At 47.0% G+C, this 10,049-nt stretch overlaps 1 long non-coding RNA gene across 1 annotated transcript; it reads left to right on the top strand.

Annotated features, from left to right (window-relative positions):
• The first annotated feature begins 900 nt into the window (after positions 1 to 900).
• LOC123024225 lies at positions 901 to 8,062 on the top strand. The gene is made up of 3 exons (XR_006414880.1): positions 901 to 3,454; positions 4,054 to 4,390; positions 7,095 to 8,062. It is a non-coding gene; the product is annotated as an uncharacterized LOC123024225 (long non-coding RNA).
• Positions 8,063 to 10,049: the final 1,987 nt, after the last annotated feature.

The raw sequence follows: 10,049 nt of genomic DNA, 5'->3' as shown, positions 1-10,049 counted from the left end.
CTTACGGCTAATGGGGCAGCATACATGTTGCATTAACAAGCAAGCAAGCAAACAAATTATGGCACGAGCTCAGCCAATCCCAGAGGCTCGAACTCCCTTGGATGCTCGGACTGTTGGGCCTTTGTGACATCACAGACCTGCTCAGCCAATGGCGGAGGAGGTCTTGCTCACCTAGGCAATGGCCACAGCAAAGTGTCGTGAGGTGCAGCCCGGTATGTATACATTCCACACATTCTAGAGCAATAAAACTGAAGTCCTTTAATGCTAATTGTCTACAAGATTTACAATTCTATAGATAAATTCCCTAACAGCGGTCCTTGCTAAGCAGATGTCAGCCCTATAATGGCTTCTCTTTCTCTGAGCCCACGTGGGACCATTCTCCCAAGTCACGCCTTTCCTCCCTCTTATGCAGTCTACTTTGCAGCTGTTCAAATCTGCGTAAAATATGTCTGTTCTGGGCTCTTGAAAAATTCACGACACCTATTTTGTCTTCTGTTTCCGGCTCAGGGAGATCAGCATCAGGGGGGGAAGAGGCAGTTTGCTCTGCCTCCTTCTGAGTAGAACTTGCAGCTTCCTCTTTCTCATGACTCTGTCTCTGATAAAGGTCCAGGCGTTTGCTCAACGTGCTGGGGCTCAGAGGAAGATGCAGCAGCTGGCTCGGCCGTCCCTGCGTTGGGTTGCGGGGTCGACTCTTGGGCACTGGGTGTCAAGTGCAAGGTCTCCTCATGAGTCACTGTTTCTGTCGGGGCTTCATGCACGACACAAAGGGAAACACACAACTGCCGCAGGATGCACACTAGAGTCAAGAAAAGAGAAGCAGAAGGGAAATGATGCTGAAGGACGGAGGAGTGGACCAAGAAAGGGAACTCATGGAAGACACCATGCTGGCCCAAGTAAGGGTGTGGTGGTGCTACGTTTGTTCTGATGAAGGTTAATGGCTCCAGTAGATGTGAAAGTTCAGGAGCCGTTTGAGGGATACCAGGCTAAGTCGGTACCCAAAGATGGTTTGGTCTTGGGGTCTCAGCAAAGATGGAGGAAAGATGAAGAGAGTCCCCTTTCTCGTTCTGTGTCTGTGGGTTTCCTTCTTCATCCCTCCCTGATCCTCTTTGCTCTTGTCAGTAGTGCACACTGTAGCGGCAAACAGTGAAGGCATTCAGTCTTCTTCCAAGCTATTAGTCCCTAAGAACATGTGTGTCTTGGAAACCCTCTCCACCTGGGCTGTGTCATCCCTCTGCCACTGGACTGAGGTAGGACGGCCCTTGGTTCTTGAAGAAACCCATCTTGTGCCAAATGGATTCCCTCTTCAATCTCTTACCCTCCCAGAGAGTTTCCTGCAGAAGAAGGCGGCAGCCTAATGGAACAAGTAGCTCATTCATGGGATGGGAAAAGGATGTTCCCAAGTTCCCCAGCAAAATCAGCTGGGTTTGCTTGGTGTTTTCATCCTATGTGGGACGGTGCTTGGGCCTGGTCAGGGAGCTTCAGTCAGTGCAGAAGGCACTGGCTGGGATGCTCACTGGGACATGTAGTGGTGTCCACGTTCACCCTGTGCTAAAAGAGCAGACCTGGATGCCTGACCTTTCCAAGACTATCAGAATATCAGCAAGTAACCCCTAGAGGGCTGGTCTCATCAGTGGTCACATCTGCCCTCTATTCAGGGGTGGAAAATTGGGTCTCTTTCATACACCCCCTGAAAACCCAGCTGTTCACTCAGGCATTCCCTGAGACTGGCTTGTCACTGAGTTAGTCACACTGTTTTGTGTTATTGCTTCCATACAACTCACCACAATTGTGTTGCATTGGTTTGTTTCAAAAATTGAATTAAATGTGATTTTAAGTGTGATTTAACAAGTTCATGGAAAAACAGCAGAGGGATTTAAACATATTTGTTGGCACACATAGTGTAGGCACAAAGACACTGCCTGAAGCATGGATGGCAATTGCCAGAAAAATGTGCTCCAGGCAAGAGTGGGAGGATGGAAAACTTGGGGGGGTGGGTGGGCAATTGGGCCCTTGTTCATCTGTTGGGACACTTGTTCAGCAAGGTTCTTGGTCCAAATGGGGAGGGGCAGCCCTGGGGATGAGGATTGCTGACCTCATTGTTGTTCAGCCAATCCCTCAGAATTTCTGGCTGCTGGGACTTTGTGATGTCACAAGCCCCCTCAGCCAATGCCAAAAGGGCCTATGGCAACTTGAGGATGGGTGAAAATTCATTTTTGTTTCATTATATAAAATGTTTTACCAAAAGTAACAAGTGTCTTTGCATTTGGGATGGAAAGAAGCTGCAATTAGAATAACCTGAATGTGGAAGAAATGGAAACTGTCAGTTTTGTGCTTCCTGGTGAATGATTTTGGTGCATACATCTCAAAACACCAAATCTGAATCCCTGTGTGAAGGACCAGCTAGGTCCCAGTTAAGGTTGCCTTTTCTTATTTCTCTGACAGGCTTCTCATTTCTAATAGCAATATGGCAGGAAGCCGGGACTCCATGCTTCTTCTTTTTGGTAGGACAGAGAAGTGATAATTTCATTTCAGTCTCCAAGTTATTTGTGTTTGAGATGGAATGATTAAGATTTCAAATAGTCAAATACTGGACAAAGTGAAACTGACAGATTAAGGCATCCTTTCTCCTCAACCACCACCACCTCTACAAATCCTACAGTAATACTATTTGTCACAACAAACTCAAACTGGCTTATCTAATTCTAGGTTCGGATGAACTTCTATCACAGTGTAATCATGGTGGAAAGGTGGTCCTGTCTTGACTTGCTGTCAATTGGCTTCATCATCAGATTGGCACACCATGATCCAACCCAATAGTAGAGAGGAGCTGCAGGAGGCATGAACAACCTTGCAGCTTGGGGGCCAGTGACAGCTTCCAGAGCATCCTAGCAGTTTCATTCTCTTAATGGTGAGACTATAACTGCTAGGACAATTGTAATCAAAGGTGCTTGCATCTTACATTAAAGCTGCATTTGGCCTTTTAGGACCACCTCTGCATTTTTCCCCCTTTCTGTTTTTGTGCCACAGCAGCAACTGGGCAGAATGGCGGTGCTCTTAAAGTCATGAGCAGGGGTCCTCAAACTTTTTCACCAGAGGGCCAGTTGAAACCTGCTGGTGCTGGGCGCAGGCCGGAAAGGTGGTGCCGGCGGTGCATATGGGCTGGCATGGGGGCGGGGTGCTCGGCGAGGCAAAGTGAGGTGATGTGAGGTACGGGCAGGTGCAGCAAGGCGAGGTGCAGGCAGGTGGGTGCATGCAGTGAGGTGGGTGCACGAGGCAGCGGCTTGCTCGCTTCGAGATTGTTTTTGGGGGTGTTGATTCTGTAACTTTTTTTTTCAGTTTACCTTACCTTATGATTTTAATCAGAGCAATAGACTGGAAATCTTCATGCTCACCTGTCATTCAGAGGTAGAAATGCTCTCAAAGATGATTTATGAGTTTGATAAAACTAGAGCAGGTATGTGAAAGAGATTTCTTCAGGGATTGATGTGTAATTGAATGGGACCAGGTGGAAGATGCTGCATATTGTGGGAAGGGAGAGGTGTGTGTGTGATCATTTGTCACTGTTGTTTCAAATGAACCAAATGCATTGAGTTCTGAATTTTCAGGATGTATGGCTGATCCCTGACTTTTGAAACATAGACTTTCAGATCTTGCCCTTGAACACTGCACAGATTCTTCTCCTGATTCTAAAAAATCAATGAATAATGAATAACACATAATGAAGGGACTCTGGTCATAGTACATCTCTCCGATCAGAGGCCTAATATTCTATTTCTATGTGCTCAAAGCAGGATCTTTCTTTAGTTCTGCAACTACCTACATTCCTTAAAGGAAGTCCAGCCTGATTCCATTTACCTCAATAAAGCTTGCTCCAAAGTTGAGACTATGTATGATGGTGGGCACAAACTCCAATACACTATTCATTGCACAGAGCATGCTCTCTGCCTGCTTTCATCTGTGAAACCTATCAGGTTCTCTCAGGCTTATGGCTACAAAAGAAATAGGTGCTTCAGACATTCACACAGACCTCCTTAACTTTTGTGTCCCATACAGCATTTGGCTTTCTGCTGCTCCCACTTTACACTGGGACCACAGCACAGCAGGAGAGGAGAACAGACTGAAATTCCCCTCCCATCCACAGCTGCTAATGCGCTTCCAGGAATTTAGTGTGAGTGGAAAGATTCCATTGGGCAGGAAACACCGATCCCGCGCTGCAAGAACGACTTCCGCCCACCTCCAGCAGCACGCCGCTCCATCGCGCTGGAGGAAAGAGCCGCCGCGTGTGCAAGCAGAGGCAAGCAGACGCATGTGGCCATGACGTCGACGGAAGCCAGCTCCAGCGGCCAGCGCAGGCGCACGCGGCGCCGCAGCACGTGGCCCGCCGCCCAAGGTGATCGGGAATGCGTGGTGCGCGACGGGGTGGGACTCGGAGGTACCCTGCGGCCACAAAGCAGTGGCCGCGGCCGGGGCCGGCGGCCGAAGGGCCGGCAGCAGAAGGGCAGCGGCCGAAGGGGTCACCGCCGTTTCGGAGCCGTTCGGGGGACAAGAGGGGGGCTGGGCTGGCCAAGGACTCTTGTTGAAATAGGCTTGCCTACCGCTGAATCTTAGGGAAGGGGAAGGATTTTTTTTCTTTGTTCTTTTTATCGTTCTTTTTTCTCCTCTTTCGAACTGCTTTATAATTTTACCCTGCTTTAATCAGTGCTTTGAGTCATCCCTGGCCATGTCGACGTCTGTATATCCTGGGGAACACACGGGCACTGCTATTGGCGTGGTCATGGGCAATGATCGTTACAGCAATAGGGGCTTAACATGTCCACGCAGAAGAAGGATGGACAGATGGCTGACTCCTATCTCTCCTTCTGGTTCTGCCCTCAACCAGAGGGTGTCAGGTAGCCTTGTCAACCACCCCTCGGGCCTGACGGTGCTGCTGCTCAATGCCAGGTCAGTCAATAATAAATCTTCCCTCATCCATGACATGATTGTGGATGAGGGGGCCGACCTGGCTTGCATAACGGAGACCTGGGTGGGAGAGGGAGGGGATGTTGCCCTCTCCCAATTGTGCCCGCCCGGGTATCTGGTTCAACACTGTTCACGCCCAGAAGGGAGGGGAGGGGGAGTCGCATTGGTTTACCGAGCCTCCATCTCTCTCACGGGTCTTCCGGTCCCTTCGAGACCAGGGCTAGAGTGCCTCTACTTGGTGTTGGGCGAACGAGACAGATTGGGGATTCTATTGGTGTACCGTGCACTCTTCTGTCCAGCAGTCTCCCTATCTGAGCTGACAGAGACCGTCTTGGACCTGGTGTTGAGGACCCCTAGGATGTTGGTCCTGGGGGACTTCAATCTCCATGCCGAGGCTGGACTGACCGGGGCGGCTCAGGACTTCATGGCCTCTATGAAGGCCATGGGCCTGTCTCAACAAGTCAGCTGCCCGACCCATGAACGTGGACACACTCTGGACCTGGTTTTCTCAACGGGGCAGGAAGAGGATGACCTGAGGGTGAGGAACTTATGTTTGACTCCCCTGTCATGGTCAGATCACTTCCTGGTGAGGTTTGTACTCGAGAGCGGCCGCTCCCTCTATAAGAGGGCAGACCCAATTGTATGGGCCCGCCCCTGGAGCAGGATGGATCCGGATGGATTCCTGAAGGCCCTGGGGGAGTTTCCAGCTGACAAGACTGGTGTTCCTGTCGAGGCTCTGGTCGAACTGTGGAACGGAGAGATGACCAGGGCTGTGGACACGATCACTCCCAAGCGTCCTCTCCCACCGGGCAGAGTCCGCTCTTCCCCTTGGTATACACCTGAATTGCGGGGGATGAAGCGGGTTGGGAGACAACTGGAGCGTAGGTGGAGGAAATCACGGGATGAATCTGACCGAACACACTTGAGAGCCCACTATCGGGCCTATGCTGTGGCGGTAAAGGCGGCACAAAAGAAGTTTTTTCCAGCTTCCATTGCCTCCTCACAATGCCGTCCGGCGGAGCTTTTTTGAGTGGTACAAGGCCTGGTTCTCCCGGGTCCTAAGAAAGATCCGATACCACCCTCAAAGGCCCACTGTGACGACTTTGCCAGGCATTTCAGGGAGAAAATCGCTCAGATTCGTCACGAGCTAGACTCCACTAATGAATCAGAGGTCTCTGGGGAGATGCCAATGCTACCATCTGGTCCAAAATTGTTGGAGGAATTTCAATTATTGCGGCCCAATGATGTGGACAAGGTGCTTGGACGAGTATGTCCCACCACTTGCCTATTGGATCCTTGCCCGTCTTGGTTAATAAATAACTCCAAGCACGGGATTGGGACCTGGATCTTGGAAGTGGTTAACGCTTCTCTGAGGGAGGGTCGAGTGCCTGCCCCTTTAAAGGAGGCGGTAATATGACCGGTCCTGAAGAAAGCATCACTGGATCCAGAGATGGCCACTAACTATAGACCTGTGGCCAACATCCCGTTTCTGGGCAAGGTTAGGAGCGAGTGGTGGCGGGACAACTCCAAGCACTCTTGGATGAAACTGATTATCTGGATCCTTTCCAGTCCGGCTTCAGACCCGGGTACAGTACTGAATCTGCCTTGGTCGCCCTGTACGATGACCTGTGCAGGGAGAAGGACAGGGGGAGTGCATCCCTGTTGCTTCTTCTGGACCTCTCGGCAGCTTTCGATACCATCGACCATGGTATCCTTCTGGATAGGCTAGCGGGATTAGGGGTTGGAGGCACTGCTTTGCAGTGGTTCTGTTCCTATCTCAACGGTCGATTCCAGAAGGTAGTGCTGGGGGACTATGTCTCTGCGCCATGGCAGCTATGCCATGGAGTACCACAGGCTCCATTCTATCCCCTCTGCTATTTAACATCTATATGAAACTGCTGGGAGAGGTCATCAGGAGGTGTGAGCTGTGGATATTGAAAAAAGTCAAAGGGGGTTATATTGGCAATCCCTTTTCCAGCACCATTGGAAGTGCACACATGTGCCGTGACTCACCTTGGATACTTCTATTTTAATATTGTTTTGAATATAGCTGATGTTACACATGAAAACAACAAAGCTGTCAAATAATTGCTGTATTATTTGGCACTTCTCCCTCTCCTCTTGTATCTCCATAGTTCATATATGGCTCTGCACCAGTGATGAATTACAAAGCCCCGGGCCTGACCTTCTGCAACAGGACTCCAAGGGAGTCCCTCCAGTATGCAGGGATTCTCTCTTTGCTGCTGCTTTTCCGGTGGACATGGATTGGGACAGTCGTTATGGATAATGACAATGGAGAACGATTCCTCCAGATGGTGGTCCCACTGTTTTCTGAGAGTGGTATTTGCTTTGATTTCATTGAAAAAATCCCTCCACCTGCTCTTGGCAGGGACATAAGCACCTTTACAGAGAAGGGGGCAAAGATACGTGATACTATTCAGGTCAGGACAGCAAATGTATTGGTGGCCAATGGAGAATCCTATTCCATGGCATTTTTTAGATTCTTACCATACCTATCAGAACAACAACATGGGCCAAATACACCAATCGGCAAAGTAAAGATTGTGACAGCTCAGGTGGAGCTCACATCATTTTTTTTCAAAGGAATTGGAACACAGACTTTTTCCATGGCGCACTGTCTTTCAGAATTCAATCCAATGAAGTCCCAGGATTTGAACAATTCCTTAATGCACAAGACCCTTCCAGTCCAAAAGGAGATGGTTTCATTAGGTCTTTCTGGCAACAGGCCTTCAGCTGCGCATTCCCAGATCAATTTCTGGACAATTTAGATGGGGATATTTGCAATGGGGATGAGAAGCTGGAGCATCTTCCTGGGTCATTTTTTGAAATGAGTTTTACTGGCCACAGCTACAATGTCTATAATGCTGTCCATGCGATGGCCCATGCCTTGCATGCCACGTCTTTCTCTCGTCTGAAGAACAGGGAAATGGTGACCAGTGGGGGACCTATGGTTCAGAGTCATCTACAATGGCAGGTAATTGATTGAATAGACTCATGTGGGAGAGAACCACAGCTTTGTATATTAAAAAATCCATGTAAAATAATGAAACTCATTCACTTTTTATTTGAACTAAATGATCAAGCATCAATCTTCTTACAGAAAAAGCAATATCCTAAAGGATGTGTGTGTGTACCTGAACTTTTAAATTAGGCTCTCCTACATGAAATACTTTTCTAGACTCTCTGAAAAATTAACTCAAACTTCCATAGCAATTCAATCAAACAACAATGAGAAAATTATTGTAGCTTAAAGTCAGTACTGAAAGCATAAGGGGACCTAGGACAAATAAGGAGAAGAATGGCAGCCATCCAGTGCAAGTATTTCTGTCTTTTTGTCTGCATGACCCTCTCACAATTTTTCTGAGCACTTTCCTTTTCATTCCAGCTCCACCATTTTGTGAAGCTTGTTTTGTTTAACAACAGTGCTGGGGACAAGGTTTCTTTTAACCAGGATGGAGAGTTAGTCACTGGATTTGATGTGATCAATTGGATCGTGTCCTCAAACCAGTCTTTTCAAAGAGTGAATGTTGGGAGAATGGAAGCTGAGGCTGCTCCAGACCAAGCATTCAGCATCAGTCCCCGTGCCATAACATGGAACAGCTGGTTCAATCAGGTCTGGTTCTTCGCAGAGTGGTAGTCTTTCTTCCAGAGTTGCAGAGTGGAAGAAAAATATCTGTCCTCTGAACTTCATTGGATGTCCCTGCTTGTTCTGTATAGAAGAAACTTTAGGAAAAATAACAACTTAGCCTATGGGGATAGGATTGACCAACATGGACGGCAACAACTAAAGATGGCGGCCCATACATGCAGATGGATGCTGCATGTATCCCCATGACTTTAAGAGCACCCCCATCCTGCCCATATATAATTTTATTATCTTTTTTCACCCCATTACAGATCTTTCCATTTCTCTCTTAAGATGATATGCCAAATCTCTTCCAGGTTTATTGCATGTTCAATATAGCTCTGTTTTAGAAATTTTAACTTACCATATTTTTTGCTCTATAAGACACACTTTCCCCCCCTCAGAAGTAAGGGGAAATGTGTGTGCATCTTATAGAGCGAATATGTGCGTGCAGCAAGTCTGTCAGATGTGCAGCCAATGGGGAAGAGATGGGGAATGTGCCTGTGATTATGTACCCATTTGATTCAGAATATTTTTTTTCTTGTTTTCCTCCTCTAAAAACTAGGTGTGTCTTATGGTCAGGTGTGTCTTATAAAGAGAAAAATACGGTACTTTGTGTCTCTCTTGTCTCTATCATGTCTCGTTAGTTTCAAATTTGTCTGTGTCCAGTTAAGATTGATTTACCTTAATTTTTGTTTTTGTTTTAATGGTGATCCTCTAGTATTTGAATTTGTTACAGGACTTTTTGTTTTACTTTCTTCTGATTATTGTTCCTCTTCTGTTTTTAGATGCTATTGTTTAAAAAAAATCCTCTTACTGAGGCTTTTTTGGCTTCCCTTACTTTTGCTGTCAAGACATCACTTGTATTACTTAGTCTAACGAATTCTCCCTGTTTTTTTCTGACTTCTTCCTATTATTTTCTTGGACTAGAAGATTTCCATTCAATCCCCATCTTCTTCCTCCAATTTTTCTTGTTGACAATTCTTTTTTTGTGGTGTGGGGTAGGGGGATTCTGCTCAGAAAGTATTTTGGGCTGGATCTTTACAGCCTCTAAGTTCATAATTATATTTTTTAGATAAACAGTGCACATCATTCCTTGAGCATGTCTGATGTCTATCAGGAAAAAAGGTCCCTAGTCACTTGTTCTAGGGTTTTGGAATCTTCATCCAGCTTCCAAGGGTAGCACTTGCACATAGTTAGAAACGTTTTTTGGGGGGGGGGTTTACTCCCTTTTACTTTTTTTTTTTACTTCTTGTTAGGGTCTATGACTCCATTCATATCACCAATTATCAAAATTTCTCCCTCTTGGAAATCCAATATCGATTGAAACAATTTTCATAAAACCTTTCTTTTGTATCAGTTAGAGCACATATTATTGAAAATGTATTTGACCTCCCATTCGGAAAGCTTATCTTCAAGATAATAAATCCTCATTCTGGGTCTT

The sequence above is a fragment of the Varanus komodoensis genome, unplaced genomic scaffold, assembly GCF_004798865.1.
Source record: "Varanus komodoensis strain SLA01 unplaced genomic scaffold, ASM479886v1 scaffold227, whole genome shotgun sequence".
Classification (NCBI taxonomy): domain Eukaryota; kingdom Metazoa; phylum Chordata; class Lepidosauria; order Squamata; family Varanidae; genus Varanus; species Varanus komodoensis.
The sequence above is the reverse complement of the archived record's forward strand: the minus strand, read 5'-3'. Positions and strand labels throughout refer to the sequence as shown.